Genomic DNA, 24,569 nt, shown 5'->3' with positions numbered 1-24,569 from the left:
AGGAGTAAACCCTGGTGGAATAGAGGAACCACCAACCTCAAAAGTAGTGTCTAGATCCACATAAAAGAGTTTGGTTATGGTAAGACTGGGAGTAGTAGCAGTAGTAGGTGGTACTGGGAGGCTGCTAACGAGACTTGCAATTACATCCCTCTGCCTCGGATTCTTTCTTTGTCTTTTCAACGGGGGTTGATCATATTGTGTCGTTGCAAAATCACTCACAAATGGCTCTAAGGTAGGAGGAACAGAAAGAGGAGGGGAACATCCCGTAACCGTCTCCATTGGAATCGAAACACTTGCGAGTTGACCTGAAGTAGGGGTTGCAGTTTCAAAAACTTCATTTTACTCCCTTGTCTCAGTTGTTGGAAGGACAACATCATCGACATTGTAAAAGATAGTGTCAAGATTCTCATTTGACACCAAGTTAGCACTGCTAGCAAGAGAAGCTGTAATGTCATCATGATCAAAACCAGAGAGATCAAGATCATCAAAGGAATCATTGTTGTTGCCATCAACATTTTCTGCAAACTCCACATGCATTCCTGAATCAACGTCTTGAGCAAGATTAGACAGTTCTCCATGTTCCTCAGCGACATGAGCGTCAGGGGTAGGAGTCTCTTCCTTCTCAGTACTTTCATCCTCAGATACATCAATAACAATGTTGTTTGGAGTTGACTTCTCAGAAGATGTAGGCTCAGAAGAGGCATGGTCAGATGAACCATAAGATTCTGTAGGCTCATCTAGCTCAATGAACCTTCCAAACGTTTCGAGCGGATATTTTCCTTGAAAAATAAACTTTCCTTTTCGATTCTGTTTGATGAGTCCTACAGTGTGGGGACCCAATGATTTCATATCCAAAACATCACCTTCCTTTTGCACATCCGAAAATTGAGTCTCGATGAATAGCTGAATGAATCTAGGATACAATAAGAAAGTATCCCGAGTTGAAGCTTGAATGTTGACAACAAACTCGTCCAAAATGAATCTCGAAAAATTGAACTTTATTCCTACGGCGAGAGAGACAATGGCACCGGTATTCCTTTGAGAAAGCTCATCTGCTCCCAATCTCCTCCCTGAAATGCAGCTAACGAATACGTGTGCTAACAATCTCCAATACGGATGTAAAAGTTTCTTCAAAGTTGGAGGTAAAGTGACTTCATAACTCATTCTCCTCAGAATTCTTTGAGTGTCTTCAATTCCAATCTCCGTGGGGTAATTAGGTTGATCACCAATCAGCAGCGTATCTCTGATAAAGCTTTCATTAATCACAATTTCATGACCTTGAACTGTAGCTTTAACAGTAGAGTGACCGGCATCACTCATATCCATGCTTGCAGTCGCCCATAATTCTCTGATTAAGTTCTGATAAACAACAGGATTTGTTGTAATAGCAGAAGCCAAACAACACTCCCGAAGTCTGTGAATCTTTGATCGAAGATCCGAATGAACAGCTGGAGGATCCGCAAGGACAATAGCAAGATTGTGCATATCCGCAAATTTCAGGTTCACCATTTTCCTTCGAGATTAACGGATTGGATTTGCAAGATTTGACGAATTTTTTTTGATGAGAGAGAGAGAGTGTATCAGAGGTTTGCGACCGGAGTCTTGAGAATGAAGGAGATTCTGGCGGTAAACTCCTTTTATACCCCTTTTTACCATTTACCTGATAACTACACAGTATTGAGCAGGGTCCAACACTGTCAAAAAATTTTAAAACCAATTCTTTTTGAGGATTTTTACTAAGGTAAAATTAAAATAAAATAAAATTAAAAATAAAATTAAAATGACAATAAAAATTTAATTATGTACAATAAACTAAAAAGAATAATAATAATAAAAATAAAACTTATTAATTTTAACAGCTAAAGATTGAAACAAAATTAATTAAAAATAAAAAAATAAAAAAAAATTAAAATAAAATAATTTAGCTTTAACTAAAACATAGTCTCAAAAGTTTAACTACTGTGACTGAACTTGTGATGCTGAGATCAAAGTTGTTGGACAATCTTATTCCACTTGTCGGTACCCTTATCTTCACATCTTCGTCTGATCGATCGCCAACATTGTGGTCCACTTAAACACGAAAAATTTGTGAAAATTTTGGACAATTTACCAATGACATGATACATGCATATATCTAATTGTAACTTTATTATCATGATTGGCCCTAATTCTTAAATAAATTTTTCTTAAGACCATTTAACTGACTACAACAAGGGATATTGTTGTCCACCTAAATCGAGCAGCGAGATCTACAGACAATCTGTATGTGTTCAATTTTAAGTGTACTAGAACGTGTTTTCCGCTTCCTGATATGCCCCAGCCATCAAGAACTTCCAGAGTACTCCTTACACCGGGTGTGCAAACAATCATTCAGAGAGAGGATAGATTCAAATTTCTATTACTTATTGTTTCAGAGGGGTTGAGAAGTAGAAGGTTGCATATGTTGTGTACCAGGTCGGATTGGAAGTCACGCAAAGGAGACAACATATGCTTAACAGATAAGAGGAATTTCATATATATAACATGAAGAGAAATAGAGTTGCATATGTTGTGTATCAGGTCGGATTTGAAGTCTCACAAAGGAGACAACATACGACTAAGAGACAGAAAGAAAGAAAACGATTTTCTACAGACCTAATTTATCGGAATTTACGAGTCGCCTCATCCAACCGGAATTAAGGACAAAATCCGCACATCGAGGAAAAGTGAATCCACAGTTCTAGATACACGTTATTTAATATGACCGGTAGATTCCCATGTATATCTCCCTGCTCAACCTATTCGAGCGTCGTGACATCAGGTTAAACGGATCTAACTAGGTCAAAATTTGTCAAGTCCTTAAATTCATTAGGTTCAACTCTCCCTAGTCAAGTCTATTTAAAATCTTTTGTGCCTACCAGCGCATGGAACACAGAGCGTAGACGATTCAACTTAGGTACGTTACGCCGATTCAGATTGCCCGTTATCACTTGCTAATTTCATTTCCCGTTACAACACCTACAAACAAAACTATCAGCAATATTTTTTTTTATTTTATGAGTTTTATTTTATTTTTATTGGATTTTTGAATTTTTAATTGTTTTTGATTTTTGATTATTTCTCCCCCTAAATTTGTGCATGGGTGAGAATAAAAGTAAAAGAAAATGAAATGTGCAAATTTAATCTATCCTAAGGAAATAAAAATTAAAAATAAAAATAAAATAAAATAAAATAAATAAAAAATTAAAAATAAAAATAAAAGTTGAAAATTGAGTTGAAGAAAAGAAGAAAAAAATAATAAAAAACTTAATCCTCAAAACGAATCATTTTCAGAAAACCTACAAGCACATCGAAGTGAGCTTTGTTAAATGGCTTTGTGAACAAATCCGCCACATTATTATCACTGTGGACCTGTTCCATCCGGATTAGCGAACGTTCATAACAGTCTCTAATGAAATGCATTTTAATGTCGATGTGCTTGTTTTTGAGTGTTGGACTGGGTTTTTGGCAATTTGAATAGTAGCTTCATTTTCACAATAAATGGGGGTTTCTAGATAATTCAAACCATAGTCCAACAGCTGATGTTGGATCCAGATAACTTGAGAGCAGCAAGCCGATGTAACAACATATTCCGCCTCCGCTGTGGAAGTTGAGACAATGTGTTGCTTCTTGCATTGCCACGAAACTATTCTGTCACCTAGGTATTGACATCCTCCTGAGGTTGATTTCCTGTCAAGCTCACAGCCTCCATAATTACTGTCAGCAAAAGCATAAAGATCAAATTCAGAATTCTTCGGATACCAAAGACCCAATTTTGGGCTCCCTTTGATATACCGAAAAATTCTTTTGACAACAATAAGATGTGAAAGTTTAGGATTAGCCTGATAACATGCGCATTGACAAACTACAAACATGATATCTGGTCAGCTTGCAGTAAGATACATCAGCGATCCGATCATCGATCGATAGTGAGTCTGATCTACGGATTCGCCTTCAGGATCTGGAGTCAGAAGAGGTCGTTCAGCATCGTGAAACTCGAACTTCTTAAGAATATCCTCCACATACTTGGCTTGATGTAGCAAGATTCCGGTTGAATTCTGTTTGACCTGAAGCCCCAAAAACATGGTCATTTCTCACAATGAACTCATTTCGAACCGTTTCTTCATTACACCTTCGAATTCTTTGCAGAGCTGTGGACTGGTTGACCGATTTGCACAAGAATTTGATCATCTCCAACATGCTTGATAAACAAAGTTTGATCAATGGTGCCACGTGAATAACCATGCTCGAGCAAATGCTTTGTTAGAGTTGCGTACCATGCTCGAGGAGCTTGATGTAACCCATACAATGCCTTGTCTAACTTGTAGACATGATTAGGAAATTTTGAGTCAACGAACCCAGGAGGTTCATCAACGTAGATTTCTTCCTTCACCTTGCCATACAAGAAGGTAGTCTTGACATCCATTTGATACACAGTAAAGTTCATGTAAGAAGCATATGCTAGAAAGATACGAATAGCCTCCAGGTGAGCTACTGGAGCATAAACTTCAGTGTAGTCAAGACCCTCGACTTGTCAAAACACATGAACCACCAATCAAGCTTTATTTCGCATAATAAACCCTGAATCGTCCTGCTTATTGCGATAAACCCATCTTGTGTCAAGTGACTTCTTGCCCTTTGGTAACTCAACTAACTTCCAAACACCGAGTTTTTCAAATTGATGCAGTTCCTCATGCATTGCATCTACCCAGCTGGGTTCATTCAGAGCCATTTCAACATTCTTGGGCTCTATTTGAGAAATAAAGCAAGAGTAGAGATAAGTATTAACATCTCCACTCTGAGTTCTCGTTTTAACACCGTCACCCAGCTGACCAATGATGTTATCGATCGGATGATCGCGTTGAACTCTTGAAGGTATCTCTTGGCTGATATCATTGAGAGAGACAGGAAGGGTGTGAATGTTGATACCTCCTTCATTTGCTGATTGAGCCGCTCCAGAAGGCTCTTCCAGAAACTCATTAGAGATAAATTCAGGAAAGAGTAGTTCCATAAAGGTTGATGTGGTTGCGGAAGCGTCATTGGACATGAACTCTCTCTCCATAGGTGTAGATAGTGTAGCTTCACCATCTGGAGTATCACTTTGAACTAGAGATTTAGGACTATCAAGTTGCACAGATGGCTCCCTCTCTGGTGAAGCAGAGAACTCCCCCTCAGGCATAGTAGAGGGCTCCCCTCAGACATATTAGAGGACTCCCCCTCAGATGAAACCGGAGACTTCCCTTTGAAAGAGGAAGGGGATTCAAATGGAGGTCTGTAGTCAACTTCTTCGTCTTCGTCTTTAGAAATCTTCTTCAAACCAAAAACAGATCCAGATGAGCGACTCGAAGACATATTTATTGATTTGAATAGAGATGTGTAATCAAACAGCCAATCCGGACCCACTCTAGCGTCCGTCTCATTTTCTTCCAATCAACGCACGTCATATGATTACACAATTTGTTTTGTCTTCTTGTTGTAGACTCTATAGGTAGTGCGAGAAGCATACCCTACGAAGTAAGAATCATCAGCCTTTGCATGAAACTTCGGGTTGGCATCTAAGTGCAGCCAAACACACGGAAATGACTGACTGATGGCTTGTGACCATAGAGAATCTCATACGGGGTCTTCATCTGAGCTTTGTTAATCAACTCTCGAGTCTGAACATAACAGGCAGTGTTTATCGCCTCGGCCCAAAAGAAAACCGGTAACTTTAAATCACACAGCATCGTCCTTGCAGCATCCTTTAACGTTCTGTTCCTTCTTTCAGCAACACCATTTTGTTGTGGTTTGTGAGCAAAACTGAATTGATGCAGTATACCCTTTTCTGTGCAAAAATGGTCGAGTACAGAGTTCTTGAACTCTGTTCTATTGTCGGTATGAAGCGCCTTCACTTGATTGTTAGTTTGGTTTTCTACCAATACAATAAACTTCTTGATCAAATCAGCAACTCCAGCTTTGTTGGATAGAAAGAAAACCCATGTAAACCGAGAGAAATCATCGATCACAACCAGGCAATAAGAATTTCTGTAGATGCTAAGAACATTTACTGGTCCAAACAGATCCATATGAAGCAATTGAAGCAGTTGGTTATTTGAGTTGACCTATTTTGGAAGGTGTGGTTTTCTATGATGCTTTCCTTGGGCACATGACACACATTTTTCAAACGTAACGAACTCCTTGACAGGCAATCCACGGACCATCTCATTCTTCGCTAGACGATTCAAGTTCTTGGCATTAGCATGACCTAGTCTTCTGTGCCACAACATTGCAGTTTGTTCGGAGATCTTGGAGAAAAGACATGTAAGTTGTTCCGGAAGATTGCTATTCATATCAATGATATAGGCATTTCCATCCCTTTTAGATTTTACAAGAATCCACTCTTTTGGGATGACAAAGCCTGACTTAACAAACTATGCTTCAGCTCGGGAGCAAAATTAACATTCTCGAAACTTAAAACCCTATTCGAGACAGTTCCTCGTTGAGTGATTTTACCACCTTCTCCACCCTCAAAAGAGATGTATCCCCCATTAAATGATTGAATGTTGTGCAGTTGGGCGATATCTCCTGTCATATGCCAAGAACAGCCGCTGTCGACGAACCAAGGTCTGACGACATTTCCCCGCAATTGTCCCTGCAAAAAATGTGCGGGTTTAATTAGATTTGGGAACCCATGTCAGTATTTTCCTGGGTGATCCCGATGCCTTTTCAGATTGATAATTTTCGGAATTTTCGGAGGACATAGAAGATGAATTGGAGACTTGTTTGGACAGCCATTGATAATTGGGTTTTCTAATTGTCCCGAATGTTTTTGAGATTGAATGAGTATCAGTTTGCTTAGGGCATGTGGGTTTTCTACCATATTTGGTTGAAGACTCGCTGCTTCCTCTTGACGAAACCGATCGTGGCTTGGCCATGTTCGGTTTTGGCAAACTGCCTGGGACTTTGTGATAAAAAACCTTTTTATGTTTTTGAAAAATGGCTCGTTTTCTGCTTCGATCATCTTTCCAATCACCATTCCGGGAACGATTTCAAGAGGACTTTCTAGTTAAAGACCTTCCTCTGGATTCGTTCTCTCCTCTTGGAAATTCGAAATGTACAAACATACGATTTTGACAATTTCTAGCTATATGACCACCAACACCACAATTGAAACAAATCTGTTTGTTATTGTTATAACTTGTGCTACATTGATCAGATTTCTTTTCCATACTATCACCCTTGCTTCTCTCACAAGAACATGAATAGGAATTAGGTTGTGAGGCAAGCGAGGGTACATTAGATGGAGAAGTTTGTGAAGTTGATGGTTTCTCAAAATCATTATCACACACATCAAAATTGTCAACCAAATTGTTCAAACCAGACTTTTTCAAATCATTCAAAACAATATCAGAAGTAATAGAAACATCACCACAAAAAACATTGTCATTTGAAACATCAGAAAACATATTGTCTTTATTTAAAACTAAAACTTCAGGTTTAGACTCGATTTTATTTTCAGAAACATATCCTTCAACTTCGTGCTTTGACTGATTCAAGGATTGATCTGCAGGAGAAGTAGAAATGTTAGTACTTTCAACATTAATAAATCCTCCCGAAATAAAACCAGATGGGTTGTCATAAACAATAAATGGTTCATTGTCAATCTCTTCTTTGGATAGAGTCTTGTGCAGATATGAATGATTGAAGGGAGGGGGCACATGATTATACCCTAGAACTTTTGATTGATTTTTCTTAAATTTCATGTTGTGGTCTATCATACTTGCAACTACCTCACTTGAAAAATCATATTTTCTAGAATCAAGCTTGGCGGTTTCAAATTTTCCTTTCAAAGATTCAATTTCAGCCACTAGTTCAGCGTTCTGTTTCACTACATAATCATAATTTTCACATTTATTACTGTAGTCTTCCTGAAGTCTCCTAAAGTCCTTAATTTTTTATTCCAATTGAACTTTAAGTGGTTTTTGGCCTTTTCTAAGTTGGTACCCTTCATATCTAAGGTCTTCTACGTCCCTTATCAATTTGTCATTAAGTTCACGAAGAATCTTAAGACTTTCTACTTCACTGCCTAATGTCTCAATTTTCTCATGCAGAGTTTTAACATAATCAATACAGGCTTGACAACATGATGGTAGACTTACCTCGGTTGAATTAGGTTCATGAGAAGAGGATACCATCAATGCAAACTGCAGCTCCATCATCTTATCTTCAGCTGCCACAATCTCTGCCGGGGCATCATCACAAACTTGTGCTAGGTGGGCAGTTTCAGGTCCAGACAGGTTCAGGGCTTGCATCTGATCCTCCCAGTCAAATGACTGAGCGACCATAGCCTTCTTGTTGTTTATTTGAGTACCACTTCGATTGTTTCCGACTGTAACCATTGTCCTATCATTATTTAGTCTATTGTATGGCTGTGGACAATCACGAGCAAAATGCCATGGCTCGTGGCAGTTGAAACATCGTAGCTTTCCCTTGCTGAACCCAACCTTCTTGTTAGCACTCATCCCCCTGTTATTCTTTCCAGTCTTTTTGGCAAATTGTTTCGCCCTAAGGACTGCCATGGCAATTTGCCATGTAATATCCATCTCCTCAATGTCTTCAGGGTGAATCTGATCAAGATCGGCAAATGATACTTGAGGCGGAAGATCCCCAGCTACAAGCAATTCACAAGCCCCGAAGCAAGTGAAAGATTCTCATCGCCCTCCTTTCCTTTTGAAGAAGAAGCTCCAGTTGAGGATGAAGCAGCTTGAGCAACCATAAATGATTGATTCCGCGAGAGGGGCATGGCTGATGCAGAGGAAGCTGGTGGAGTTTGGAAAGTCTGAATCTGAGCTTGCGGAGGAGGCTGATTAAAAGATGAACCTGCAGAGGTAAGAGAAAAAGAAAAGGATGAAAGAGCATTGTTAGAGGAGATGTCAAGATTCGTAGCTGAATATGCGTTCACATGGTTAATTTCCCGCTGCTTGTCATCAACATCACACGCCTTGATGACTTCCATCACTTCAGCGAGAGAGAGGCGGTTGAGATCCTTAGTCTTCTTAATGACAGCTACATTCATGACCCAAGATTTTGGGAGAGCATTCAGTGGCTTCTTGTTTATCTCTAACCTTGTGTAGAAAATCCCAGCCATAGTCACTTATGTATTGAGAGTTGTGAACCGCTGCAGCTGTGCTTCAAGAGTCTCTCCAGGAACATAATTAAACATATTAAAATGTTGTCGCAACATATCTTGGAGACTCTCTCGCATATCTTCATTCCCTTCATAGACTTCAATTAGGGCTTCCTACAAAGCTTTAGTCGACATATACTCTCTGAACCCTTGAGCAATATCTGGTGAGAAGGCCATGGTCAAGATGGCCAACGCCTTCTCCTGCTCTTCTACACTCTCAAAGTCTTCATCAGTGTAATTTTCTATATTCTTATCAACCACTTGCCCCACAAATATAGTGGTTATTCTAAATGGATTCTTGATGACGCATTTCCATATCTTGAAATCTTTCATTTTTATGTACTTCTCTATTCTGTACTTCCACTCGGGAAACCCATCAGCAGACATTAACCTTGGAATTCGTGTAGTGGTGCCCATGAAAGCATCAAGTTCTTGAAAATGAGTTTGACTTTGAGATTCCATTTTTATTATTTAATAAATGTGAAATAAGTTAATTAAGATTAAAATTTAAAAATTAAAAAAAATTCGATTTGCTGTTAAAGTGAGATTACTGCCCAGAGTAGGTTTGCGGCCGTAAACTCGAAGTTTGCGGTCGAAATGGAATACGGTACAAAATTTACGGTTCAAGAATACGGTTGAAGATTCACAGTCCAAAGCTTTACGGTTGAAGTATACGGTCCAAGAACTTTGATGGGATTGCGGCCGTAAACAGAGATTACGGCCGTAAGCTCGAGCCGTAATCAACAAGTTTTTCAGTTTCTCGATGAGACCAAAAACCCTTTTGCAGAAAAATGCGAACTTAGTCTCAAGCCAATAAGAACTCACTCCGAAATCGATTGTAGAATGCCTTTGACACTGGTTTTGCTCTGATACCAATTGTAAAGTCCAAATAATGGATTTTACCAGAGATCAATAGCAAACACAATCACACAAAGCAATAATAGAAGCGAAAAGAGAATAAATCAAGCTTGCACACGTTTTATATCAATAAACGTCTGGTACAACTCGATTAAAACCGTGAACACTAAAGGTGTCAACAACCACAAAACGTCTGACTAACCCACTATTTATAGGGACCACGACCGAGAAGAGTTTACGGCCGTAAGGTGTTTACGGCCGTAAACTCATTACAACCATAAACCAACCAAAAACTCACTACTAACATATTCACTACTATTACATTGTAAAGCCTAGACCAAACCACTAAACTGGGCCCTTCAGGTAGTATAATAGCGATAACTTTAAGTTAAAACCAGGTTTTATCTTAACATAAAACCAATAATAACAACATATAACGTTCCTAGTTTTATCTTCACATAAAACCAACAATAACAACATATAACGTTCCTAGTTTTATCTTGACATAAAACTAACAATAACAATGTACATATGAATTAACATATAGAACTTTCGAGTATAACTCTAGAACTATATCGCACACAAAATATATATAGAATCCTAAGTATAACTTTAGATCTACATTAATACAAGAACATACTAACAAGTTGATAATAGTTGTATATATTGAAAAAATTATATTTCGAACAACTATATACCAGTTAATATAAATGTCTACGTTGATATTAATATACTATCATATAGACATGTATATAAAATATTTAGAATGTGTTTTCCCCCGAAAATATTAGAAAGTAGGGCCATGATATTCACCCTAGTAGCGTGATCTATAGAATCTAAACGGTTAGAGGCCCGTCGTTGTCAGGTTCGGGAAGGGAAACGGCCTTCGGAAACAAGAGAGAGTGAAAGGAAAAGGTGTAAGGAATGAATGAACTTTGATCGCTATTTATAGGCTGTTTTGGGCCATTTCACGTTGTGACATACCTAGGGTCACGTCATGAACATCCATGAGTTATCCGGTAGATTTAACGCGTGTTTTCTAGCCCTGATTAGTGTCCCCGACACGTTTCACATCGTGAACTTCATGTTCACATCCTGACTTAAGGCGACTAGGGTTTCTGCCATGTGTCATGTCCTTAGACAGCTGCATCTTCGGAAGGTCATAACTTTTGCATACGAGCTCTGGTTTTGACGTTCTTTATATCCACACGTAGGTATTTCCGAGTACTACAACTTTCTTTTGGTCTCTAACAGCTAGTTATGTGTCTATTTTAAATTCCTCTTATTATAGAGATTTATAGTGTTAGGGTTTATCATAACTTCTTCACACGAAGTCATATCTAGACGTTCTCTATATTTTTGGAATCGTATAGACGTATACTTTGAGCTGTATCATAAATTATGTATGAAAGTTCATACTTGTACTAGAATTTATAGTAAATTTATCACATTACTAGTTTAACAAAATCACATTACATGATTGGTATAATCACATGTGATTGTTATTGACCTAATTTTGACGAGTGTTACAATCTCCCACTCAGATGGACTTGGTAAGGGGTTCACAAAATCCTCATATGTTTTCCTCAGTGTCTCTGTAAAGTAAACTTTTAAAGCACATTCCGAAAAATCTTCATAACGGCTCATTGTTAGCACTTTTATTACATGGCCACAAGGTAAGCCATCTATTTGCCACCGATTACATGTAATCGTTCTTTGTTGGAAATCAACAACGACACTTTTGTGAGTAGAGCTTTTCTCTTCAAATCTGCTATTTGAGATAGGGTACACCATCCAATTATTACAAGCATTCTTATTTGCTTGTATAATCGTTTCAGCCCATGGGGTGAGTGTTGTATTTTTTTTCAGCTAAAAAAAATAGACATAATTTCATAATATCATAAGAGTAGTAAAATAACATTAAAAGTACTATTATATATAAAATATTAGTACCTAAAACATTACATTTCTAAAAACTCCATTGTTGAATTGTTGCATGCAAATACTCAATCAACATCAATATTGACATCTTTCTTGCAAATCTTGACATTGAATTTATCGACTCCGCACTATTTGATGTCATAAGAAAATACCAATTCCCAGGAAAATGTGCCCTGGCCTATCTTTCTGGATTGATGTTTATTTACATTTTTTATTTTTTCATCCAATTATTGAATTTTTTTAATAGTATAGGCTTTGCATGTCTCCAAAAATAATGCGTGTATTGTATCGCTGCTTCCAAATTTTGTTGAAATGTTGAAATACAAATGGATACCACATATTCCATGACGGGCGTGAGGAAATATATTTGCAATTGACGTCGCTATGGATGGAGCCCTATCAGATATGATTGTAAGGTCTTCCAGGTTGCCTATACATTCACGTAGTTTTCGAAGGAACCAGTACCACATCTCCATACATTCACTTTTGCATATGCCATAAACAACAGACATGATTTGGTTTTGACTGCCCATTGTCACAGCAAGCAATATCGTATCTTTGAATTCACCCTTTAGGTGACCACCATCAATTATTAGGGTCGGCTTACAATATTTTATAAACGCTCGTACCTACAATTATTTTTGATTGCATTAACAAATACCAATTAGGATTCATATGTTATATTTTTTATAAAAATTATCACTGCTACCGAGCAACCCAACGCGATAAACACGAACTCAAACCGATCATCATCGTTTATTCTTATCTGAGTAACAGTTCCTGGATTGTGCTTGACCAAGTTGTGCAGATACGCTTGTAGTTTGGTGAATGAATCCTCTTTGGTACCTATTAACATCAACAATGCATACTGTTTTTCCCGTCATGCCTATTGGTATGAGATATTGATTGGAAATTTTGAATTGATGTCCCTCACAATTTCATTACCCCGATAAACTCTATTATAATATCCAACCAATACTTCAGCGATAAAGTGGCCGAGTACCTTTTTCTTTGATTGTCGATGATTAGACTCCAAGTTTGTTGCACAACATGTGTGTTAGTCAACAACTTTTATGACTTGGAAAGAGTAGTCGATTGGATTCCCCTTGCCCTAACCATCCATGAACAATTTTTTACCAAACAAACAACCTCGAACCATTCTTCGCTCGATCTGGTAGTCTTATACTTCTTACCTTGTTCCATGTAATGTCTTCCAATTGCAAGCTTGAGCAACTCTTTGTCTTCAAAAATTTATAGAACCTTAATCTCTTCACTTATATCCACCCTTTGACATTTAATGTTCACATCAGCGTTTACAAGACACAAAGGCAAAGGGGGCATACCAGGAAACATGGTATTTGAATACATAATCTTAGGTTCGTCATCAAATTCTTCTTCGTTAGAATCACTCTCTAGGATGGATATATCCAACTTGTCAGAATCCGCAAACTCGACATAACCTTTTAGTTCACCATCATGCAAAAACGGAACTTCCTATTTTCCAAATTCATTACCAACCTTATTCACCACAGCTACTGCTTTTTTTTGTCAGAGTAATGATTTACACCAATATCATTATCACCGATATACTTATAATTCTCCGGTGTAACATACATAATCGGTCCTGGCACTATATATCATTATCAACGACACTATGATATTGACTTTTACTTGGACTTTTAAAATTACCTATTGGATTGTTGCTCCCTTTTCCACTTGATAAATTAGCTGTAGATGCCTTTCCTCTGTCATCCACTTCGTTACGCCAAACGCCTTCTTCAACCACGACATACACAGACACAAATTTATCTTCAACGTCATTTATTACCTCGATCAGCTTTCTAATATCACGATCATCAACAATACCACAATAATAGAGTTGTTTTGGATGTTGATAAGTCTGACTAACTTTTGATTCTTTGGGAAGACCCATCTTGCACTTCACCAAATGAACAAATTCGGTGAACGTCGTGGTTTCGTAAAATTCAACACCTAAATAAAAAATTCTTGGAATGTATCCCGGAGGCCAAACATATGATAATTGGGAATTAACAAACTTCCATCTTCCATCCGTAATGAGCAATACAAAATACTCGTTATAGCTCATTATCTTAATTTTGAGAATAAATAATATACATAGAAGAAAATTTCCCAAATATGAAATATTTCCAAAAAAATAAAATACATAATATATATAGGGTAGGTTCAAAATATTAGTCAAATCTGACAAAAAAATAGTCAAGTTTAATAAAAACGTAGTCAAATTTAACAAAAAAGTAGTCAAATTTACCCAAAAAGTAGTCAAATTTAAACAAAATAATTATTAAAATTATTCTACATATTATAAACACTCTTTTTTATACTCTATATTACAAAATAATAATAATAATAATAATAATAATAATAATAAAACCGTAGCTTTTTTGACAAAACAGTAGATGAAATTTCCAAAATAGTAGATTAAAAAAACCATATTTTTCCCCAAAACCGTAGGTTTCGAGAGGAAACAGTAGGTTTTAAAAAACCTACGGTTTTGTATGTTGAAAATGAAAAAAAATTATACAAAACACAAAAACAGTAGATGAATTGGCGAACAAGTAGACGAATCTCGAAACCTATGGTTTCTTGGCTATATTTGGACATTTACTAATTTTTGGCTAAAAATTGCTAATGACTTCCATAATTTGGCTAGATTAATAATCGAGGCAATAGGTGATGATATCGTGGTGATGTCACCACCATAGAATATCATGGAGAAGGTATTTGTAAATCTTCCAAAATCTCTACAAAAGCTATATTAAATCTTCCTAAAATCTCAAAAAGTCTCTATTAAATCGTCCAAAAAATCAGATTTTTATTCATTTAAGAACAAATCCATCCCGTCTCCAATCGGAACTCTCTCTCTCTCTCTCTCTCTCTCTATATATATATATATATATATATATATATATATATATATATATATATATATATATATATATATATATATATATATATATATATGGTTAGGTTATTTTGTTTTCACTATCGATTGTGTGCATGTATGATTGATTCTGAACCAATCATTTTAGTTATTTTAAGAAAGTAATTAATACATATTACATGTTGGAGATATAATGGATATTAATTACATCTTCAGCATTTAATATGCGTTAATTACTTTCTTAAAATAATTAAAATGATTGGTCCAGAATCAATCATACATGCACATAATAGATAGTGAAAACATTTGAACCTAACTCTCTCACTCACTCTCTCTCTCTCTCTCTCTATATATATATATATATATATATATATATATATATATATATATATATATATATATATGTCTCGGGCAACCTCATCAGTGAATAAATAGGATCGTCAACCACCATCGTGACAGCCCTACTCCGCTACCTAATCACACCCCTAAACCACTCCCAATCTTCCAACATCATCTCCTATTGACAAGAAGAATCCCAAACGGAGGGTAAAACAACCCTCATGCACCGCCAATAGGCACTCGCCATTTTAAATGATGGTTTTTCGGTGACTTTTCTGGCCCCCTCAGGTGCTCTTGTACTCATGAAAAGTCGATTTTTAGTTTGCTTTCGTGTTGATCTACAACCCTGTGTGCTTGAATTGTCACAAAGTGCCCTAGTTAAAAGTCGAAAACGTGCGAAACAACACAATCTCTTTCATGGACTTTCCTTACACTTCGAGGGTGTGTTTCTACTACCCATCTTTTTAAGTTTTTACGTTTTACGGAAGAATGCATGTGAAATCGCCTTTTCTTTAAATAAACAAGTTTTATTTGTTTAAACACTCGCGATTCAAAGGTTTATTACATATACATATCTTTTTGCTGAAATATGACATAAAACTAAGTAAATATATATTTTTATTTGAAAAAAGGATCCAAACCAACAATATAGATCTAGTTATATAAGCACTTGAAATATATAAAAGTATATGTTTATATATGTTGCCTCAAATTAAAATCATATATCTGGTGTGATATATATATATATATATATATATATATATATATATATATATATATATATATATATAGTTGAAAAGGCTATGAATCTAGTTACGTAACCATGTGAAAATTTATACATATCGTTTTAAAATGAAGGGATCTAACAATTATATATCCCTATTCTAATAAAAGAATAGTTATAATATTGTTTTGTCAATTGTCACTCTAATATAACTCGTCATTAATATTATGTCATGTGTCAGCTAGATATATTAAGCAACTCACTTCAAAATTGAAATTTACATTTACTAATTATATGTTCAATTTGATGTTATAATAACTTTAAAATATTAATATATATCTCTTAATTAATATTTTATTTAAAATGATTTATTTAAAATAATTGATTAATAGCTATAATTTTTTATTATAAAATTTTAATTAATTTTGTAACCGTGGTTCCCACGAGTTATAAGCTAGTAGCTATATATACATATATGTTGTACCAAGCGGATTGATTTAACTAAAACTACATGTATATTATTAACGGATTAAATATGAATAGTATATATATATATATATATATATATATATATATATATATATATATATATATATATATATAATTATGTTTGGAATGATTTGAACATAGTGAATGACTTGAACTTAACGAACAATTTGAACTCATTGAATGACTTGAACTTAGTGAACGATTTAAACAAATCATAGCATAATATACCTTTCACCAAAGTTTAGGACTAAATTGCATGCAATTACTGATTGAACTCATTGAGATGTGCTCTTAATCTACTAAGAACATAAAACATAATAAAATCCTCTGTGATATAACCATTCATCCGCAAGGAATGAGCAAATTTTGAGTATAGATACATATGGGTTGACAACCCCGTTTGTGGTTTCTAGCTAAAACGTACATCTGAGTAGTTGAAACTGTCATTAATGTTTAGACTGTTATTATCTCACGATGTTGATGAAGCGTCAGTGTTGTTCTTAGAATGCCACTTGTAATGATTTTTTAGAGGTTTTTATTTATACTTGGTCCGTACACTCATACGAGTTGAAATAAGACCTTTTGTAGTTGGAGTGTTTTGCTCAAATAGATAAGTTTCAGTTAACATATTAAATTGAATATTACTTAATAAACCCATCGACAAGACTTTTTATTGTTTATAAACTTATAACGAATAAGTTATTTAGATAAAAATCATTTTTACTTCCATGAGATTGCGTGGATGTAAACAACGTGTTATACTTTTTAATCGGAAATGTACCTTTATTTTATATAAATGGACATTCAAATATATTTATATAAAATAAACTATGGATCATAAAAGTACACTCTAAAAACTATTACAATCATTTTCCAGAATAGATTGGTTAAGGGCATTAAGGAGTAAAAAACATAGTTTTTGGGGAAAATGGGTTGTAACGGCGTAACCATAGGGTGGTCACGACGTGACAAGTGAAAGGGGAAGCGCATATCCTAGAAGCATGTCATGACGTAACATGAGTATGGTCATGTCGTGAGGATGGGTACAACTTAGGACGATGATCCTTTAGGGTTTCCTTCGTATTTAAACCCATTAACTGAAATCCAGGGTTCACTATTAGCGTGTATCACCTTCAAACCTCAGAATTCCTAACCCTAATCGCTCTTGCTGGTTCTTAGCTCATTTTTGTTGTTTTGGTGCTTTTTGAAAAAACTAGAAGGAGAACTGGTACAAGGATCAAACAAACAACATATTCTCATATTTGATATCACCTTCTGGACCATTATAATGGTCAAGCTTCCACCTTTATGGTTTATTCTACTAGATCCAAGTTATTCTAGTCCTTTTGATTCATTGTTTTAATTTGAGTGAATGGATGGAATAAAGTTGGTAACTGTATGGTCCTCTTGAGTCCCTAGACATCATATCTTATGGATCGAAGTATTGGTTGTGGAATTGTAAACCTTGTCTGTGTTTTTCTTCTTGACATTTGACCTAGGTTAGGTTGAGGGCACACGGAGCATGCATGTCCATGAAGTTGTCATTTTTATGAACCTATAGTGTTCCTTAAAGCTTTGTGGAAATTTATAGTTGATAAATTAATGGATTAGGGACTTAAACTGCTAAGAAGTTGCCTCAGACAATGGCCACGATGTGACATAGGGTATGTCATGATGTGACATTGGTGGATCCTTCTTCTATCTTGTCCTGTTATAACACCTGATACAACGTATTTTTCATTTTGACCTTTGGTGTTTAATTAGATTGCAAATTTGGTCCCAAGGGGCATCATCATAATTTTGGGTGGGGAGTGCATACGCTGGTTGTACCTCTTGTACGCGGGGTGTGCTTAATCAGGGGACACACCCTAATTTCTAGGTTTGGATCCTATTTAAGCAATCTTATCTGCAAGGTTTCCTACTTACCAACCTCTATAGCCTCTTTGGACTCCTATTTTGAAACCCTAACCAATTCCTGACATTTGTGTGTCTTTTTGTGTGTGTTTGGTGTATCTCCAAGAGGAAGAAGCTAGGTTGAGGAACACTGATCAAGGAGGAGCTTGTAGATCCATATTGTATTCATCATTTCCAGCTTCATAAAGGTATAAAGCTTTCACCTTGCTAATTCTATGCATATATATATATATATATATATATATATATATATATATATATATATATATGTAGTAGAGTTTTGGTCACTTTTTTGTCCCATGAATGAGATCTAGTGGGAACTTACCACTCCAGAAGTTATGAGTTGCTCCTATTGATGGTTCTGAGATCCCTAGTCTTTAAAGTTAGCATTTTGATGGTTAAGGATCAATCACACATAAGTCTATATCTATTTGGTGAAAGTAAGATGCTAAATCTAAGGTTTGATTCCATTAGATCTATGCAAAGGCACCAAGTTAGTAACTTTATGGATTTAGATGTTCCCCAAGGTTTGGATCTGGAATATGGACGTTTGTTCTTAAGCATTAATTGCTTAATGGGCGAAATGGCTTAATAGGGGCGTATATTGGGCCTACGCAAGCATACACTTCTAGATCCCCAACTCTGTGCAGCAACCTAGTACGTCAGGTGTAATAGGGGTAGTTTAGTGTACTCGACCAGGATGGGCTTTTGATTTTTAGGCCTACATTGGAATTTTAGGTTTTGGGCCCTTTTTGGTCCACAAGTCTTTCTGAGATTGGGCCATTGTTAGGATTTCGGCCTTCATAAATTTGGGACCATAATAGTCCTTGAGTGTCTTTTAGGAATATGCCATTATTGGGATTTTTGTGCCATTGAGTTTGGGCCACATCTATTGGGCCAATTGAGGGAAGATTAAAATGGCTTTTTACCCTGGAAGTCGGAATTACTTTATTATAGTCCCGATTATGGTTGATAACTGAATTATTAATTAGGGTTTTATTTGATTGGTTAGTACGGGGATTCTATGGTTCAATAGCCCAAGCATCTATTCGATTGTCAGCGGACTAAGGTGAGTTTGCTCACTATATTGTAGGACTCAAGGGTTATATGTGTTGGATTAGTGTTTAAGTCCATAACTATTTTTGGTATGTACTTGACTCGATTGGCGTGGTCCATTTGGGTTGCATGGCATCATTCATTTGCATAGACTAAAATGAGAGAAATAACACTTAAGGTTTATTAATATATTATAACTTCTAATATATTAATAAGATTATTTAATTAGTATTGATCAAGAATTATTTTGGAATTAATTAAGTGATCAAAAGGAGACTAATTAAATATATGGGTTGATTGTTTAAATCGTCCATACTTGTATAGTGGGCTAATGCTCCATGGATTATCAAGTTGCGCTAAAACACATAGGATGCTCCATGGTGTTTTTGTATCCATGGATCATGGAAATGAAAGGCCATGACAATTAGGGTTTACATGGTGTAACCCTAATTCTGGCACACTATATAAGCATCTTATTCTTCTAAAAAATTGGCCACTATGTATGAATGGTGTGGGCTAGCCGATTTCATGAAGTGTCTCATTTCTCTCAAGTTATTCTAAGTCTATTTGGTGTTATGTGAACCATTTGACGTGTCACACTTGGGGCACTAGGCTCTTAATCTCCATGGTATCAAGCTACATCAAAAGGTATATCTTCTAACTTATATTATTCCATATGAATCAATGTTTTGTATGCTAGTTAGGATAATACCTTGGAATATTCATATTTGCATGTATAATAGAGAAAACATAAATCCAAGGTATTTAGGGTTGCATGTACACTTAGGAGTGTTAGAATGCTCAAAACCCAACAGTGGTATAAGAGACTACGCTTGTTTTCTTGTTATACTTGCAAAATTGGCAAAAAAAAATTGAAGTTTGTTGCGGCATGTTCAACAGACTCGCCGAGTCCATGAAGGGACTCGATGAGTCCAAGGCTAAACTCATCTAACTCGCCGAGTTGGTTCATGCACTCGATGAGTTGGACCCCCAGATAGCATATCTTCGACTGTTTTGGCAGGATTTGGACTAGGAACATTACCCTAAGTTGTTTTTCAACTTATAAACTAGTTTTTGATATGGTAATGTTCATGCTAATCCAATTTCAAAGATATTTGTCAATAGATTCTTCTTTTGTAATAGTTTAATGGTTAGGCTAATTACATGGAAAAGTTTGATTGAATTATCTTGTTCTTATGAGTTTCTTAGATTAATAGAAAAGTTATGTGAAATTGTTGTTTTCAATCCAAATTAATCTAAGAATTGGTTCTAAAATGTGTTTTTGTAACTTGTCCTTAATTTATATGAAATGCCACATTTAAGATTAATGAAACTCATAAATATTTCCATAGGTTATGAATAATGAAAAGTCATATTCTTTTAATAGTTTAAAGTCTTCCATAACTTGTACTCAAGTTATGGAACTTGAAGAATTTTTTGAATTAAAACTATATTAAGCACATAATTTATGGAACTGAATAGTTTCAAAACTTTCCATCAAGTTTTGGAATTTGTGAAGTTTTCCCTTATGAATACTTTAATTCCAAGTTAAGCCCTTTGAATTATAAAAGTTATAATTCAACCCTTATACTTTATAGTATTATAAGTTAGTAATATATATATATATATATATATATATATATATATATATATATATATATATATATATATATATATATATATAAGAGCAAGTCATTCTTACCGTTAGTAGGCCTCATTCACGAAACCGGTCTATAAGGGGGTATAAGGTCACTGCGTATAAAATGGCAGTTTAATGGGTGTCCACTCTCACCCACTGCTTTCTTGACTGGTGGAGGGTCGTTAGCGGATCGGGTAGGACAAGGACTAGAATTCTCCCTTAATTAAAATTATTAATGATAAATACTAAGTAACTAAACTTTTATAAATTCCCAATCTTAGTTACTTAGGAAAATGTGAATTTGGTGCTAACCCATGAAATTACACTTTTCACTTTGCTTAAGTGGTTAGTGGAGCGCGTGTGGGTAACCGGCACACTAACTTGGATTTAAAAAGGTAGGTAAAGGGTAACTTAATGTTTATCATCGTATCGGTGGACCGCGTGTGGTTAACCGACACATCGATTGAGGGGTAAATATTAAGGGTACCAAGTATATTTGCATGGTTATTCACACCTTGTTTTGTGATCCTTGAAAAATGCCATTGAACAATTCAATGAATCTCAAAAGATATCCGAGTTTCAAATCCAAGTAAAACTTAATTAAATTATTACATTTTCCTGGTGGAAATTGATGAATCGTCATTCAACTACCTTTAAATATTTTGTAGCTTAGATTATGACATTCTCTTCCAAGTTATAAAAGTATTTTGTTGGGTCGTAGCCTTAATATATCATTTTAGGTGTTATATTAAGGACTTTAAATCAACTATCTTGAATATCTCCCAAAGGTTGTCCGGTGCAGACAATTATGATCTTCCCAAATTTCTTGGAACAAGCTTTCCTAATGAAGATGATGTCCCATGGTTGGGTCATGGAAATCATACATCTCTTCCTCAACCTCCTCCAATTATTCTCCCTAACCAACCAGGTCAAGGTCAATCAAGCACTATTGGCAAGCAAGGTCTATGTATGATCGCATCTTGGAGATGAAGTCACATATTGAAAAACTGGGAGAGTTGGGTGTCAAAGTCTTAAGAAAGTTGGACGTTCAATCACTTTCTAAGTCACATAGTTAGTTCCATTGGGACTACTATGAAACAGACTATGACATGACCCTTAATGATCTTATCTATTTGCTTGGTGCTGCTGAATCAGTAACGATTTGAGGACTAGTAAAGCAAATTTGATTAGGAGATCAACTTCCCAATGGACATTGACAATGGTAACATTAGATATCTAGAAAAGGCTTTCTTTTCCCAATGGAAAGGGATCGGCCACAGTCAACTCGGATGATCAAATGGTAATGAGAAAGGTTAAGTCTGCGATAGTCCCATGTACCATTCCTAAAGAGTCCATATGGTTTTCTTGACAAAGGAAGGGGCATTGATTGTGAATCTGCATATTTACCTGAAAGATCAGAAGGTTGATCAAGTCAAGAAGTTTGAATCTAAGTTCAGGTAAATTCCACTATCTAACTCTGTTAAGTTTCTATTCTGATATTCTTATTACATGATGTGACTGGGTCACATGTTGATGTTTTAAGAATTAAAGAAAAGTGAAGAAACTAAAAGGAAGTATATGTTGATTCTGATCGCGAAGATGTATTTTAATTGCATGGTTCGGTGATTAGAATTTTTAGCTGTTTCTTAGGAGTTATGATATATTGCTTAGGAATAGATAACACCAAGTTTTTCATATTCTTTTGCACTGTAAGGATAAGTTTTCCCGCAAAGTTTTAAAATAAAAGGAAAACTTTGATTTTATTTATTCTAAGTATCCTTACAATGGCATTTGTGAAAAATTGTAGCTTAAATGATTTCATTGATAGCAATATTGGAAAATAGATTTGTTTCTTTCATTTGTGGTAATGTCTAATTTACCAAATAAGGAAAGATTCTCATAACCCATGTTTTAATTGGACCGAAACTTCAAATCATTCAAGTTGTATAGTATGATTAATGAGAATTTTTGATCTTTGGAAAATAATGAATAATTCCTTGTTCACATGTATATGTGAGTCAAGTGAAGGACTAAGGGATCGAGTACACATTCTTGTGCACTGATCAAGTGCACCACAAAGATCATTAAGACTATTCGTCATGGTTTACTAAAGTTTAGTAAATATGGTTTTACTTACCAGATTAAGTATAATACTGAAACATTGGAAAAGTTTCGATGTATAACAGAACGAATGAGAAGAATCAAATTAGGCAGAAAGATAAAAGTTTCTCAAATCTGAAAAGATAGGAGAGTACTTTAGTATCATGTTTTGTGATCATCTTAATGATTAAAGAACCATATCACAATTGGTCTTCTAAGGACATCTTAGTGCATTCTTATGGCTAAGAAGAGGAGTCATGAATTGTTGAAATGGTTAAATCGAGAAGATGAGTCATACTTCGTTCCAAAACAAGTCTTAGAGTCATACTCCAAGATTGTAACATAAGTGACACATCTTAAAGAAGGTTTATAACACTTGTCAAATGTAAATTCTAAATGTTTTTACTCTTGTACTTTTGAAATTGGTAAGTTGTGATGTTTTGGATAAAACAAAGACCAACTAAGGCCAACTGTGTGAAGTGTCTGTCTTGATAAAGAATCCAAACTATCTCTTGAATATTCGAGAAGATAGTCTTATATGTCAAGAGGACAGTGGGAGTCTTAATGATCTAGAAAGAATTTCAAGATCGAATCGAGAATAAAAACCTGTAGTTTGACACTAGCACACGGCGTGAGGTTTATAACCTATTGTGTTGACATATTTCTATTTCTGTGCCCATTCCAGTTAGAGTTGGCTTTGCGTATGAGTTGTGAGAGTTCTCAATTGGTTGCTTAACAACTTGGAAGCAATGGCAGTCCCTTGTGCTGCTAAGTGGTAAGAAATTAAGATTGAGTTCAGTCCATATGACTTTTGAGTTGCAATTGCCCTTATGTTGTGATTATTGTTTTGACAAATTCACATGGATAAGAACACATACACCATAAAATCTATGTGTCATAAGGTTTCTCTCCGATTCATGAAAATGATGGTGAGGAAACGCTTTCACTAAGTAGATTTTAAGTAGATAGCAATTGCGATATTTGCATTCTCAAAGTCATTAGTGGAGGGTGTGTGGTTAACCGGCACACTAACATGGACTTATGAAGATTGGAAAAGGACTAAACAATTGAGCCTATGATTACAACATCCCTTTTGATAGCTCTAATAATTGTTTAGACACACATGTGAGCTATCTAAGGAAAGGTGTGTGATTTTGATAAAGTCTTATCAAAACATCTCGTATCATAAATCTGAACTTTGCTAAGAACGTCAATAAAGTATTTATTTCTAGAAGTTCAGCTGATTTTTGAGTACATGTCAAAGCTAGTGGGAGCATAAGTGTTATGCTAATAATCATCATGTTAGTGGGAGCATCATAATTATTATTAATATTGCAAGATAGCAATGTTAATTATAAAAAAACAAAAGTTTGTATTTGTGAAGTTGCGGGGGTTGAAAAGT

This window comes from Lactuca serriola, chromosome 1 (genome assembly GCF_051521515.1).
Source record: "Lactuca serriola cultivar US96UC23 chromosome 1, Lser_US96UC23_V15, whole genome shotgun sequence".
Lineage (NCBI taxonomy): Eukaryota > Viridiplantae > Streptophyta > Magnoliopsida > Asterales > Asteraceae > Lactuca > Lactuca serriola.
This window is presented reverse-complemented; position numbering follows the sequence as displayed.